Source organism: Vigna angularis, chromosome 1, assembly GCF_016808095.1.
Source record: "Vigna angularis cultivar LongXiaoDou No.4 chromosome 1, ASM1680809v1, whole genome shotgun sequence".
Lineage (NCBI taxonomy): Eukaryota > Viridiplantae > Streptophyta > Magnoliopsida > Fabales > Fabaceae > Vigna > Vigna angularis.
Genome location: NC_068970.1, coordinates 46,346,932 through 46,363,758, shown reverse-complemented (window position 1 = coordinate 46,363,758; position 16,827 = coordinate 46,346,932).

Sequence of the window (16,827 nt, the reverse complement as noted above, 5' to 3'; positions counted from 1 at the left end):
ATCTAAAGAAGAATCATGGGAAGGAAAAGAAATTCAAGTGCTTTATGGAAATCTTCAAGAAATTGGAGATTAAAGTTCCTATGATTGAGACACTGCAACAGGTTCCTGGTTTGATCAAATTTCTGAAGAAGTTCAGTAGAAAGAAGAAAAAGAAGAAGGAACTTGAACTTTATTGGGTCAAGCTAATGACGTTAAAAGAGCGCTTGCTGGGAGGCAACCCAGTGATTTAAGAACTTTTGATTTTATTTTGGTTTTGTAAGTTTTAATTTGTGGACATTATTTTTGTAACTATTTTGTTGGATATAGCATCTACTGAAGGATGCTAGGTGGTTAAGTATCTACTGATGGATACTCAGTTTGTAACACCTACTGATGGGTGCTGGTAAGTTTGAAACACCTACTGATGGGTGTTGGTGGATTTTGGGTCAGGCTCGTGACGTTAAACAAGCGCTACCTGGGAGGCAACCCAGTTGATTGATTGTTTTTGTTTGTTTATTTTAGTTAGGGTTTGCATAAGCATTTTTAACATTGAATTATAGGGAACCTATGAGGGACATGTCTAGGAGGCACGTAGGTTAAGAAAAGAAGGAGAAGAGCACATGACGCAAGTGCCGCTGAGCGGTATTTTACCGCTGAGCGGTACTCTCGCAGAATGGGCTTTAGTTCCCCTTAGCGGGACCCGAGCCCATTAGGGTATTTTTATACCCTAAGCTGCGCATAAGCTTTTATTTTCAGGCTCTTCTCTGCACATACACTCCCACATACCTTTTCTAAGGTTCTCCACATCTTTTCTCTATTCCCTCTTAAGAAAATCTCCCTTTCACTCACTTTCTCACTAGTTTTCCATCTAAGTTTGGGGTTGGGAGATAACATCATTGAAGGGGATGATTTCTTCATTGTGGTTTACTAATGCTTAACAATGTATCTGTTGGTTTTGTGAATTATGTTTGATGCAGGGATGGCCTCCTCATCGGGCAAAAAGAATCAAGACTATAAGATCCAAGGAGGAAGAGGAAGATACAGAGGACAACTCAGACTAATGAGGAGCTGAGATAGCATTTACTGATGAATGCTATCATATGATTATGCTTTTGTGGTTTAAGTTTTCTGAACTTATTTGTTTTTGTTTTTAGATTAGGGTTTGATGTACTCTATTGAACACCTGGTTTGTTATGATGGTTTGCTATTAACTGTGATTGTGTGATAAGTACTGCTTGATGATGCTTATTGATTGATTGATGTTGAGATAGATGTGCACATTAAAATGCTTATACAGGTGATTCACAAGCTTTGTGAACAAATGCATGATATCATGATTGTGATTGTGAGATTAAGCAGGATGTGTATGTCAAATGTGAATGAGCTTATATGTGAGGTTTTGAGCTCCAAAGTTTTTGGTATGATTGAATGCTATTACTTTGAAAGCATGAATGATTTTGCCCAGGTTTTCTATGATTGAATCAATTGCTTGTTTTGCATCATGTGATCAAGGCCATTTGTTGTAACCCTTTTTATTGGCCAAATTCATAAAGTTAACATACTAAAAGAGAACACGTTGTGTTCTATCCTTTGAACCCTTAGCCTTGAACATACACTGAAAACCTTTGATTGAAAATCTTTACCTTGAGTTAAGTAGAAGATCTTGTATGGTATTGTTAAATGTTCAAGTTTGGGGTTGTTGGGAAAACATGAAAAGAAAAGCATTGAGCTAAGAGCTAAAAAGTAAGAATATGCAAAGAAAAAGAAGAGAAAAGAAAAAGAAGTAAAGCTCAATGCAAATGCAAAGGTAAAAGAAAGTTGGGAATGAATAAGATGATTGTGTTGTTATGATTCTCTTAACTCAAGGATTTTGTGATCCAGAAAAACCAATTTTCTTGTTAGCCCAGACACATTATAAGCCATTGAAAAGTCCTTGTGATGATGCATGCTTATGAATGTTTTTGATTGTGGTAAAATGAAAAGCAAAGTTGATTCATGTGACATTGTGATAGTAGAGTGAAGGAGTGAAACACTTTACCTCTTATACACTTGTGTGTTGAGTGAAACACTTTACCTAGTGAGGAAATATTCCATACGCACATGAACATCCCTGCTTAAGTGATTGATCATTCATGAAAAATAGCATTTGTTGGAATTTAAATGACTTTGTGAACACTAAAGCATGTGCACATCTTGAATGAACTCTTGGTCATAAGTTTGAGTGAAGTTGTTACTCATCTTGAGAAAAGGATTTTGAATGCGTGAACCATCATATGAATTGGTTGGAGATGGAATTACATTTTGTTTGCTTGAGGACAAGCAAAGTTCTAAGTTTGGGGTTGTGATAACAGTTGAAAAACTGTTATTTTCATGCTTAAAATTGATACTAAAAGCAACCTTTAGACTTAGAAACTAGCTTGAAATCATGCCTTTTATCTATATTTTCAGAAATAAGAGAGCTGGACAGGTTTATGCTTGATTTCAGTGTTTTTGTGCAGGTTTTAAGGTGAATTTAGTGAAAGAAGTGAAGAATGAGAGAGAGGGAATCAAAAAAGGAATCAAAGAGTGAAAAAGGAGAAGCCGAAGTCACCGCTCAGCGGCATTTTACCGCTGAGCGGCACTCAAGAGGTTGCGGGAGGTCCGCTGAGGGGAGAAAACGAGACGCGCAATCACCGCTGAGCGGTATTTTACCGTTGAGCGGCACTTTAATGGGCTTGGGCTTGACTTTTTGTAATTTACGAATGGTATTTAAGCTTTAGGGTTTCCTAGGGTTAGGTATCTTTGGCAGAAACGAGGCAAACACTCTCTCTTCCACCCCTTTGAAGGAGGATCTTGGATGCTCAGGCTACCTCTTCACCTTTTCAGGGTTTATTCTTTCATACTTTCATTGTAATTCATCTAGGTTCACCATGAATATGGTGAACTAAACCTTGTATATTTGTTGGGGAATCAATGTAATCTTGTGAAGCTCTCATATATGGAATCTGTTTTTACATCTTTTAATTAAGATTTATGCTTTCTTTCATCATTAGTTAGGGTTTTTCCTCTTTGCTTAATGCTTGCATTGTTTAACTCATTCGATGCATGATTATTGGTTTTGTCGATACGGGAACGTACGGGGAAGTCTAGATCCGGGGAATTTCTCCCAATATGATATTGGTTGTCTTAAGCTCCTGCACTTATGAACTGATCATTAGGAATGCTAGGAATTGTATGAACTCGTGATTAGGGAGAAGCCTTCTAGAAAGGTACTTTAGAGAGTGGCATTAACAATGATGATTTGAATGTTGAATTCCTAAAATATATGAGAGTGGATAAGATGAAATTGACCCCCAACAACATATTCATACATAAATTCCATTGAAAGTGTTTATCTTTTGCTTTTTGCCATTGATCAAAACTTCATGCATACATGTTTATTTTCTGTCTTGCATATTAAACTCCAAATATTTCGTCTTTAAGTCTTAGCTAATCAAGAAATCACATAACTAAACTAGGCCGTGAGTCCTTTGGGAAGAACGATACTTGGTCTTACCAAGTTTATTACTTGAACGATTCGGTCATACTTGCCGATTGAAAAACAAGTTTGTGACATCATATTTTGGTGTTCATAAATTTGTCCATCACCTACATCACCATAAAATAGCCCATGACCGAGCTCTTAACTCCCTTGTCCATCAACGCTTTCGTACCACATCATCCTTCACCCACCTCCATGACTTTTCTTTTAGTTTTGGCCCAACCTAGCTAGGAGATTGCCATAATTTGGTTCTTTAAGAGTTAAGTATCTTGGTCTCTATCTTTGTTTTAAATTCCGTGTTGCTCATGCTATCTCCTTATTGTCTTGTTGTAGCTATCTTGAAATGGTCCAAATCAACCTTGTTTACTCTATGGTTAACGTTTACGATTTTCAAAATTAAATTGCAGTTAACTAAGAGGTCCCAAAAATATGTATTTATAATTAAATTAAATCCCTTTGAGTCTAGTTTCCAACAAAAAAACAATCATTACATTTGGAGTTCTGTGGAGAAAGTTATGCTCAAAATAGTCAACAAAGGTCAGAACTGCTAGAATGTTGTCATCAACGTTTTCTAGGTTTTGTTTTGGTAGTTTAGGCTACTATTTGTGGATTTTAAGTTTTTGTTGAGTCTTTTCTTCATATATGTTTGATCACTTTCAATATTTTGAGTCATTTTAATTTTCTAATCCATTTATATTGTCTAGAGTCATGTGTAGTCTTTTTATTGTCATTTTCTTCTAGTAATACTTTGAAAAATCACAAAAAAAAAAATATAACTTGGATTTCAAAACTGCACCACAAACAACCTTTTGAGTACCTTATCTTTGAATGTTTGGGTTCATACTTGTCATTAGATCATTGGCAAGTTCATAAAAGAAAAATATTGTCTATTGTCTTGTTGAAGTTTCAAACTCTATTTTGATTCTAGTAGGTTTTCTCTATTTTGTATTTCTTTTTCTTTGGGCTTTCAAGACCAATATTTCACCTCTATTTCTAATGTATGATGGTCTTTCTTTGCACTTAAAAATAGTGGAAAAAACACTACTAAAAGCTTTTAAGCAAAGGCCTAAAAAAGAGTACCAAAGAGATCCTAGAAAAGTGCTATAAATTTGTGTGCATTTGATCATTACCACTATTTTGCTTAATGAATCTATTTTTAACGTTTTGCTCTCTATTCTGTGCATTTTATTGCAGTTTCCAGCAGCTTAAGTCTTGGTCAATGTTGGTAAAAGAGTAGCCTTAGTGCCTCATTTGCTCAAAGATTGCCACGAACAAGAAGCACCAACTTTATATTATATAGTAGATTTTGTTTTTGTGCATCTACTCTGGTATCTTTCTTTAGGTAATCTTTTTGAGTGCTTAGCCTTCTTTTCTTACCATTTAATTTCTTGCTTATCTTACCATTTAATTTCTTGCTTATCTTCTTGGTTTTCTTGGTTTTGTCATACACAAATTCCTTTTGCAAAGCCTTTATTGTTTTAAGACCTTTTCGTGTTTTTTCTTTGGTTCTCCTTTTCGGTTTTGTGGCTTACTTTGTGGTGTAGGTTCTCTTTATTTGTTTTGTAATGTAGCCTCTATTTTGAATGCTTGAATGCTTGACAATAATAATTTCAATTTCTCTTTTTTGAAATTGTGATCCTTCATAATATCCTTTTTGTAAGGTGTTTCGAGAAACCACTTTAAATAGAGGTTGTGCAGTAGAACAAAATTCTTTAAAGCCTGTGTGATCAACCATTGACATTAGATATTCATGAAGAATTATCAATTTCAGAGTGCATCTCTAGCTATTTGGTTGATTAAACACATAGTATAGACATGTTGATATTTAATAAAAGACATAGGTTGCAATTTCTCAACATAAGCTACTCAGTTTTGTAACTTATTATATTTTATAATGAAATGAAAACATGTACAAATTAAAAGTTTTACATTTGACCTACTAGTAGATGTAAGGATTAAGAATTCTAGGGAATATGGTTCTAGTCCTCTTGCAAAAGTAGGGTGGTTTCGGGTTATTCTAGATAATGCTTAAACAATAAAAAATCATAGAACTTAGGTGGCTAGAGCTTGTTGTAGGCTTAGAGCCAAAATAAGGTGTGCTTATTTGGAACACCTATTCAAAATACTATTGGTGATTTGTATAGCTACTTTAGATTCTTGAAGTATGATCCTTATGTTGCATATAAATCATTCTACAACACCATAATGGTTCTTATAGCCTGAGATACCATTCAAAGTTACAAGAAACTTCAAACAGTTTTAAAGGCCATAATGCTACATCGTACAAAAGGTGAATTTACTATATTCATATTTCTCATGAACCAATTGATAATAGATTGTACATGATTACCTTTTTCCCGGTGGTATGGGTTTTTTGTCTCCTTGCTAAATTCTCATTGACCTTTGCTTAAGTCTAGTCGTTACTTCGATAATGTTAAGTCTAAGAAAGTAGCATTTCAGGTTTGGTTTCTCACGTTCACCTGATCAGGGAACTACTTAATCTTGCATCAAACATGTCAGGTTTTGAAAATGTCCATAAACATGCTAACAGTTGAAAAACGATTATTTTTATACTTAATTTTGACATAAAAAACAACCTTTATGACTTAGAAACTAGCTTGGATTCATGCTTTTGCTTATGTTTTGGAAATAAGAGAGTTGAATGGGTTTTATGCTTGGTTTTCCTTGTTTTGCAGGAATTGAGATGAATTAGATAAAAGAAGTTGAAGTAGTAAGGAGCTAGACTCAAGAAAGGAAGTGAAAGTGCTTAAAAGAAGAGCCGTAGTCACCGCTGAGCGAAATTCTACCGCTGAGCGGCATTTTGATGTCCCGCAATCACCGCTGAGGACCAAAACTACAGCTGAGCGTCAATTCTGAAGACCCACACTTAATGTTGAGCGGCAAAAGTGTTGTTGAGCGCCATTAATTTGGGCTTCGGCCTATTTTCTGTAATCTTTAGGAAACTATATACGGTTTTAGTCGACTTAGGGTTAGTATCTTTGGACAGAAAGAGGCAAAATCACACTTTCTTCATCCCTTGAAGGAGGATTTTGGATACTCAAGCTCTATTTTTCAACTTCTAGGGTTCTATCTTTCATTCTTTCATTGATTTTCATCTAGTTTCACCATGTCTATGGTGCACTAAACCTTCATTGTTGTTGGGGAACCGATATAATCCTTTGAAACTCTCATGTATTGAATTGGTTGTATATTCTATATGCTTTCTTTTATTAATTGTTAGGGTTTTGCTTCTATACTCTATGCATGCTTTGTTTAACTCATTCAATTGCATGATCCTTGATGTTATTTGTATGGACACATATAAGCAAATCAAGAATTGAAGAAATTCTCCCAAGAAAAATATTGCTTAGACATAGGGATAGGAGGATTGGTTGCCTTTAAGCTTCTGTGCGAATGTAATGCATGAATAATTGATAGGAAGACAAGACATTGTAAACTAGTGATTAGGAGTAGGCTTTCTTCACCGAGACATCGGGTTTAAGGTAAATTAGAAAGTGCATTAACATTAATGAAGAAAGATGAATTCTTGAATACATGAGAGTGGATAGGATGAATCGAAAACCCCAACAACATAATCATTCATATTCTACATGAACCGTTTTTGCATCTTTCTATTCCATTGATCAAAACCTTGGATTCATGTTTATTTTTCATAATTCAACAACAATGTTTTCGTTTACAAGTCTAATTTAATCAATAAATCACATAACTGTCTAGGCCGTGAGTCCTTGGGAAACGATACTTGTTCTTACCATTTTATTATTGCTTGATACGATTTGGTACACTTGCCGAGTGTTAACAAGTTTTTGGTGCCGTTACCGGGGACTCGTGGTTTAACTATTCTATTTGTGTGATTATTGATTAGCTTTGACTTGATTGTTGTCTTTTTATCTTTTTTTTTATCTTTTTGCTCTAACAAATGTTTTCTAGGGTTTTGTGCCTAATGCTTGCAGGATGCAATTCAGACAAGAATTTAACTATATGGGCACTCAATTCTACCAAAGTAATCTCAACCATTGGAGGGAATATCACTCAAGCATGGATCAAAGTCAATTTTGGCAAGCTGCCGGACAATTTGAGAACCAACCACAACAACAATGGCAACAACAAAGCTATCTATCAATGGCAAAGCTGGATGACGTCTTTCAACAATTTATGCAAGAGTCCATCTCCACTTAGAAAAACATTGAATCATCATGTAAAAGGATGGAGATGCAGATTGGTCACTTAATTTAGAGATTGGAAGATTTTGGGGTTGAAACTGAAGTTAACCCTAGGGAGGAATGTCAAGCCATTATCACTGGAAGTGACAAGACTTTAGATGAGAAAGAGATAGAGAGGAAAGAAAAAGAAGAGTTGAGTGAGAAAGATAAAGATGTAGAAAAAGAAAGAGAAATGGTTGAGAGAGAAGAGAGAAAGAAAATTTGTGTGAAGATTAAGAAAGTGAGTGGAAAAATAGAAGGAAAAAAGAAAGTGAGAGAAAAGAAAATTTGTGTGAAGGTAAAGAAAGTGAGAGAAAAGAAAAAGAGGACGAGAGGAAAAAAGAAAGAATCATATGAAAAACCCCTTCCTCATTCAAAGAAGTTATAGGAAGGAGAAGGAATTTGAGTGCTTTATGGAAATATTCAAGAAATTGGAGATTAAAGTTCCTATGATTGAGACATTGCAACAGGTTCCTGGTTTTATCAAATTCCTGAAGAAATTCAGCAGAAAGAAGAAAAAAAAAGAAAAAAAGAGAATATCTAAAAAGGAGAACACCAACATTGAAGATGAAACTTGAGCTTTATTGGGTCATGCTAATGACATTAAAAGAGCGCTTGTTGGGAGGAAAGCCAGTGATTTAAGAACTTTTAATTTTTTGGTTTGGTGATGTAATTTTTAACTTTTGGCATTTTTGTTTTGGTTATAAGTTTGTTACAGGGTTTACATCTATTGATGGATGTTAGGTGGAAGAGTATCTACTAAAGGATACTATGTTTGTATACACCTACTGATGGGTGTTGGTAAGAAAGATTTGCACCTATGAAGGGTGTTAGAGGATTTTGGGTCAGGCTCGTGACGTTAAACAAGCGCTACCTGGGAGGCAACCCAGTTGATTGACTTTATCTTTGTTTGTTTGTTTTGATTTTGCTCTAGTTGCATCATAGGGATTGCATGTTTGAGAGATGTGAGAGACTAAATGCATTGGGTAAGTGAGAGGCATTGGTGAAGGACACCTAGGGCAAGCTAGGAAGAAGGAGAATGGTGTCGCAAATGCCACTCAACGGTAATTACCGTTGAGTGCGAACGTGGCAAATTTGCTGAACTGGTTTTGTTTTAATTGGGCTCAGCGGGATTTGGCCCATTAGGTCTTTTTCATACCCTAGGGCTCGTTTTGGTAGGAACTTTCATATCTCACTCCTCTCACATACTCTCAAGCACTCTCCCAAGTGTTCTCTTCATTTTTCCCTTCTTCCCCCTTCACAAAATCTCTCTTCCATTCACTTTTGCATCAGGTTTCCATCCAAGTTTGGGGTTTGGTGAGAGAATTGCTGTTAGGGGATGATTTTTGCACATTCCTAGAGCATTCTTCACTCATCTCCACCCAAGTAAGTATAAGCATTTTACATTCTAGGGTTTTTGAAAGCATGAATTGGTATGAACATGGTTGTCTAAGCATGAGTTTTGAGGGATTTTGATTTTTTATGCATGATTAGATGAATTAATTGCTATTTGGACTGATTAAATTGCTTGATTTGGGTCTAGAACTAGGAAAGTTGCATTTGGGTGGAGATTAGAACATTTTTAGGGCATTTTACAAAATCTACAGACTCACCGCTCAGCGGAAATTTCCCCTGAGCGCGATTCTGGCAGAATGGTTTTTGTGCTTATTTTGCTTGCTAGTTTTGATGCACAGGTTGCGCTGAGGGGTTTTGATTGCCCTCAGCGGTTATTGGAATGATTTTAGGGTGTTGTTTGTGGTTTAGTAATGCTTAATGATGTGCTTGTGGTTTTGTGAATTATGTTTGATGTAGGGATGGCCTCCTCATCGGGCAAGAGATTCAAGACTACAACATCCAAAAAGAAGGGGAAGGAACCAGATCAACCCTATTCCAGCAAGTTCCTTTCCCGCAAACATGAGTGCTACTTCAATGTTGTCCAAGATAGGAGGCTATTAATGGAAAGGAAGGATGGACTGATACCTAATTTTGCTCCACAGTTTGGAGAGCAATTGGAGAACAGGAACTTGGGGAGGCTAGCCACTTATCTTTCACCAGCTAACATAGCAGTGGTGAAAGAATTCTACACCAACGCAAGGAGGTTGGGTGATCATCCTGCTGAGGATTATTTGAGCTATGTTAGAGGACACGCCATTTAGTATGACCCTGATTCTATCAACAGATTTTTAGATACTGAATGTGATGGTGAGCAGTGTCAGTTTGCTCTAAATATGGAAGAAGGAGCAGACTTTGGTGATGTGGAGAGTGTACTATGTGTGCCTGGAGGGCACTTTTAGAGAAACAAGAATGATGCAGTTGTGAACATCAGGAGAGTTGATCTGACTCCTCTAGCAAAGTATTGGATGATTTTCTCATGCCAACATTCAGCCATGCTCACATGTCTCAGATATTACTGTTAGCAGGGCATTTCTTTTGTACTGTATGCTTAGAGGGATGAGCATTAACAGAGGGATGAGCATTAACAACACATTGGTATCCCTTAGTAGACACCAATCTTTCTCATCTTCATCGGCATCCATCTGTAGATGCCTAATCACCAAATATCCATTAGTAGATGTCTAGTGATCATCCTCTTCCATAACAGCATCCATTAGTAAAAGTTGTAATTCATTCTCCTCATCATAGCAACATCCATTAGTAGATGTTGTAGAAACATCCATCAGTAGATGCTATCATTACTGCCATCAGAAGCAGCATTTAACTTAAAAAAACTCAAACACACAAAGAAAAAAATTGAATCAAAACCACACAATTAAATCAACTAAAAAGAAAAGTTCAGAAAAATGGGCTATCATTCATCGTGGCAGCATTTATCCGTAGATGTTGTTATCTGAATCCTCTTAGCCTCCCTCAGTAGATGTTGTCCAACATCCATCAGTAGATGCTGTCATTCCTGCAAAGCAAATTCAAATCCAAAAGAAAAAGTCAGAAATTGGGTTGCCTCCCAATAAGCGCTTGTTTAACGTCATGAGCCTGACACCATTAAACTCAATCTGGATCTTTGATGTTGGTGTTCGTTTTGATTTCATCACACCAACTTATCCGCAACATCTTCTAGTTCACCATCTTTTCCCTCCTTGAATAAAGAGCCTCAATCTCAATGATTCCATTCTCTTTTATATCTTTAACCACTTCCTGCACAAAGTCTTGGTGAACATGGGACTTGAAGACCGGCGCTCAGTTCCCTTAATGGGGTGCCCAGGCGCACCCTGCGACCTTCTTCCTCCTTCTTCTTTTGATGATCTTATGCTCCTAGTACAGATTTTCGAATTTTATCCTACAAACCCTAAAGAACACTGCACTAGAGCACCCAATTAGCACTAAAAGATAAAGAAAGATAAAAATAAAAAGATAAAAAAAATAAAAAGATAAAAAGATAAAGATAAAAAAATAAAAAGATAAAAAAATAAAAAGATTAAAAGATAAAAAGATAAAAAGATAAAAGATAGAAAGATAAAAAGATAAAAAGATAAAAAGTTAAAAAGATAAAAAGATAAAAATATAAAAATATAAAAAGATAAAAAGATAAAAAGATAAAAAGATAAAAAGATAAAAAGATAAAAAAAATAAAAAAAAATAAAAAAAATAAAAAAAATAAAAAAAATAAAAAGGATAAAATTAAAGATAAAGTCTAATCGGTTAAGAATCACATAAATAGAATAGTTATATCACGAGTCTCCGGCAACGGCGCCAAAAACTTGTTAACAACATTTTTGATCCCCGACAACGACGCCAAAAACTTGTTGATGAATCGGCAAGTGTATCGAATCGCACAAGTAATATAAAATGGTAAGACCAAGTATCATATCCCAAAGGACTCACGATACTAAACAGTTATGTGATTACTCAACTAATTAAGACTTTTGAAGAACAATTTTTGGGTTTTTGAATGCAAATGCAATAAAAATAAACATGAATGCAAATTGATCAATTGAGGATAAACACAAAGGTGAATGGATGATATTGAAAATATGAGATGAATATGTTTTAGGGTTCGATTTCACCTACTTTACTCTCATGTATATAAGAATTTTTCTTCTTTCATTAATGTCAACGTCACTCGCTAAATTACTTAAAACCCGATCCCTCGGTGAAGAAAGCCTATCCTTAATTACTTAGTCACAGTCCCTTGCATGCATAATAATTAATTTTGCATTAAGATTAGGAGCTTAAGACGACCAAAACTCATACTCCCATCCCTGAGAAATACTGCTTTTGGGAGAATTCCCCAGATCGTGATTTGTAAGATATCTCTCGATAACAATCCTAGGGAGAGAAGAGGAGAGCTGTCACATCCCAAATTGTCCAACCCTAGGAGTACGAAATCTCTTGATACTTAGACAAATCATAAGATTTATGCCATATACATGAAGAAGAATAACCCTAACAATTAATTAAAAAAGCATATATCAATAATAAGGATCAATTTAAATACATGAGAGTTCACAAGGTTACATCATCCCCTAATCAACAAATAGAATTACAATGGAATGAAAGAATGCAAGAGATAGAAAAACCCTAGAAAGAGAATAGAAGAGCTGTCACCATACCCAAATCTACCCTAAAGGAAAAGGGGAGTTGTCACCGTCCCCAAATTTATCCCCAAGGGGTGAAAAGTGTGTTTCTGTGCTCAAGCCATCAAAAGATACAATCCCTAGCACGTGCAAGTCCTTAAATAGAACATAAAAATAACATAAAAAGGTCCAAGCCCATGAAACTGGCGCTCAAGCGCCCTAAATGGGGCGCTAGAGTGGTGTGCGACACCTTTTGGCGCTCAAGCGCCCCTGGAAGGGCGCCCGGGCGCAAAACAACACTAAATTCTGAACTCTGGTTGACCTTTCTACACTCTAGTTGACTTTTCTGCATTTTAGTTGACTTTTCTGCATTCCAACTATTTGGTACTTTAACTCTTTTTTCAAATCATCCCAATAGCCTACAAAATCAAAGGAATTTAGTAATAAAATCATCAAATATAACCTCAACTCTCTTATTCACAAAAATAAAGCAAAAACATGATTTCAAGCAAGTTTCTAAGCACAAAAGGGTGCATTTAGTGTCAAAATTACATCACAGATAACGGTATTTTCAACCGTTATCATTACCACTTTCAGAATCTCAAGAATTTTTTATGTCATCATGGTAGTTCATCCTTGAGTTGAATATTGCTTCAGCAGCTACTGTTCCTTTCCTGCAAAACACTTAAAACGTTTTGACGTTGATACCCATTTGAACTTGGGTCCTGTCTTGTTAGTAGCAGGAGGTTGTTCCTTAGGAACCCATTTGTATATTCCCTTTGGAACTCCAACATTTCTAAAATAGCAATTTCTAACATTGTGACCAAGTGTGTTGCAGTAAAAACATGCATTAGCAGTATGTTTACTCAGATCAATAAATTTCTTTGAGTTTATCGTATTACTTTTAGCCTTATAACCAATACATTGTTTGTAGATAGCTCTTCCAGATGATCTTAACACAACATCAAGATTTTCTTTGCCTTGTGTAAATTTAGCTAACCTGCTGGTTAAGTAATCAATTTTCTCAAGGTGTACTGGAGAATTATCACATTCTTTCTCAACAATTTGTATTTCGGTCTTAACTGTCTTTGCAGATTTCAAAGCATTTTCAAGATCTTTTTCAAGCTTTTCATTTTCCTCTAATAGATTATCAATTATGTATTCATAGTCTCTTCTCTTAGAGGATAATTGATTCACCTTATACTAGAGTCGCATGGCTTCTGCATGTATCTTCTGAAATGCATCCAACAACATGTAGTACTTGACCTCTATTGGTTCATTCTCAAATTCATGATCACTATCATCATCAGAGTGTACATAGCCTACCATGAAACATAAATTTGACTCGACTTCAACGCTACAATCATCATCACTTGAAGAGTCTTCATCACTGTTTTCCCAAGCAATATATGCTTTCCTTTGCTTCCTGTTCTTGTCCTGAGGATACTTGGTGAATTCTTTCTGCTTGTTCTTCAAGTCTGGATAGTCAGGCTTGATATGACCATCCTTTCCACATTTATAACATTGTACAACGTTGCTTCTTGAGCTCTTCTTTCCTCTTCTTGAAAAGCCTGCATTGTTAGTTGCAGAATTTTTATTCTTCATAAATTTTTTAAATTTTCTCACCATCATATTCATGATTTCCTTTTCTAATACTTCTGCATTTGATTCAGCTTCAGGTTCAAGATTCTTTGTAGCTTTCTTGCTTGTGGCCTTTAGAGCAATTGATTTCTTTTCTTCAATTTCTTCTTCCTCCTTTAGCCTTCCAAGCTCCAATTCATGTTCTTTGAGTTTTCTAAATAAGGGGGTCATGTTCGTGCTGGTCAAGTCTCTTGATTAAGATATTGTAGTGACTTTCGGCTGTCAGCTTCTGTTGAGGCTTTTCAGGATCTTTATGTTGATTTCTTCTTTATAAAACACTTTCCCAAGAGTCATGAGATGATTGACTATGTGTGTGAATCGCTTATGTACTTCATAGATAGTCTCTCCTACTTTCATTCTGAACAGCTCATACTCCTGTATGAGAGAATTCTTTCTAGCCCTATTCACTTCATACGTTCCTTCATGTATGACTTCAAGAACCTCCCACATTTCCTTAGCAGTTTTACATTGGAAAATCCTGAAAAATTCATCCATGGTTAGTGTTGATGCAATCAAATTTCTAGCCTTAACATCATATTCAGCTCTTCGGTTCTCATCTTGAGTCCACCTAGAAAAATTTTTCAAATAAACTTTTCCATTTAAAACATGAGTGGGCTCATATAGACCGTTCAGAGTTGCATCCCAAACTCATTTATCCATCAATTCAAGAAAGATTTGTATCCTTATTTTTCCAAAAGCATAATTTTCTCTAGCAAATAGTGGTGGTCTATTTGTCGAAACACCTTCACCAAAGGTCTGAGAATTGAAAGCCATTTCCCAAGATCAGTCGATTTAACGAAAATGGTAATACACTAGTTTTTCAAATATTTTATGAAAACCAGCTCTGGTGCCAATTGATAAAAAAGAATGGCTTAATTTCTCACACCAAGAGGGGAAGGGGGGGGGGGGAGGGTGAATTGGTGAAGTATAAAAAATAAAACTTTCAAAATCTGTTTCACCAAAAGAGATGCCTTTAAACTTTTCTTGAAACGCAAGTTAAAAGATTTTCAATGCTGCGGAAATTTAATCGAATAAGTATAAAGTACAATCGATTGAATGTAAAAGAGTAGGGATAAGAAAGATCAAACGTTGTGTTTTGATACTGGTTCGGCCAAGCCTACATTCAGTGTCCTTCCAACCACAAGAAGCCAATGCACTATAATCATCAAGGTTTTTATAGAGACCTCACGTCAAAATATAAAACACCTTTCTAACCCTCTAATCAAAATATAGGCACTACATAAACATACTAGCAGCAAGAATCCCCTTTCCTACAGTCTAACCCCTTTGAGGCACCCTCAAAGTCAAGAACGCAACACGTCCTTCTTCCTGTAATCACAAAAGGGAACTCAACCCAATCTTCAGCAGATTGTAGAACCTGATCTTGCAGTAGACACCCAAATGTGCAGATAGATCAGACTTTGAAACTCAGTAATCTTGCTCTTTAAGAAATCAAGAGTAGTTGATCACCACGGTCAAACTAGTTTTCTTGGAGCTTTTCCTCTTTCTATAAGAATCAAACTTTCTACAAAAGAATATGACAATGTTAGAATCACAAAAGTTCTTACAAAAATCAAATTTGCGTCAAATAACGCATTTTAATCGACTAAGCTACTAATGCAGTCGAATATAACAATTCTGTTATAGCAATTTGCAGCAGTCAAATAAATTAATTGAATTCATAATTAATGTAGTCGAATAACATTTAATGTTTGGTCAACACATTTAAAAATATAGTTGTTGTGACAGTTATATCAAGCATTAACATATTTCAAAACAGTAACAAACTTAATCGAATACATATCACATGCAATCGATTATTCAACAATGTTAAGCAAGGTTTTGAAAACTTTTCTCTTTGAAAAACTCTCACAGCACACTTGAAAAATATTTGTGCAAAGACACGAGTTTTAATTGATTCACCCCATAATGAAATCGACTTAAAACTGTTGTTTTGCCACACAATTAAAATTCAACATTAGTGCTTGTGGTGTTTCTCATCCAAAAACACGTGTCATGCATTCATGTATAAAATCACATATATAACACAGTGAAATGAAATGAACAACAAAACAATAACACAATCATCTTGTCATATACGCATATAACATATAAGCATAGAACATGTAACACATAATACACATGTGTTATTAATTATGCGTTGTCATCATAAGAAACTTAGATATTACTGAGATTGTGGGTTCAGCTAATCTAGTGCTCCCCCTATCAACAATCTCAACAAGTATAATACCCGAACCCGACCTATTAACAAGCGAGTCTTAAATTACCCGCTACCCACTAACCTCGGTACCTATTACCCGTAGGTACCAATTATCCACAGGATTTTACTCACGGATACTCACGGGTGCAGTATTTTTGTCACCCCTATTCACAACATTAAGATAATATTAGACAATATAAGACATATTGTTATTCGTTATGAAACATTAGATACTTATAGATGAAAAGTAATTGGATACATAAGGATTGGTGCGGTTTTCATTAGACAATATAATTTGTAAGAAAATTGTTAATGATTACAAGTTTGAGATATTGTCTTTATTGTTTAGAGCTAATATTCATTAGACGATGTTTTTGCTTTAGCTCTTGTAGCATTGATTAATTGAGTCATCAAGCTTTAATATTACGTCTTTCCTTAAGAGTGAAGTATCATCCTTAAGATTTAAATGTATATGCTTTTGTTTTGCATATATGTCCTTTAGATGATACCTGTTGTAAAGCATGTTTCATTTGATAGATGTTTGTGCTCATTACTTTACAAGATTTACTTAGACATTTTATACTTATCACTTTGTGAATGTATCTATATCTTTAAGAACAACAAGTTTATGTAAGCTTTTTCTACTGATCAGACACTTCTTCTCAAGAACAGGCCATGTCATTTAAGCTTATCTCTTTCGCTATTTAATGT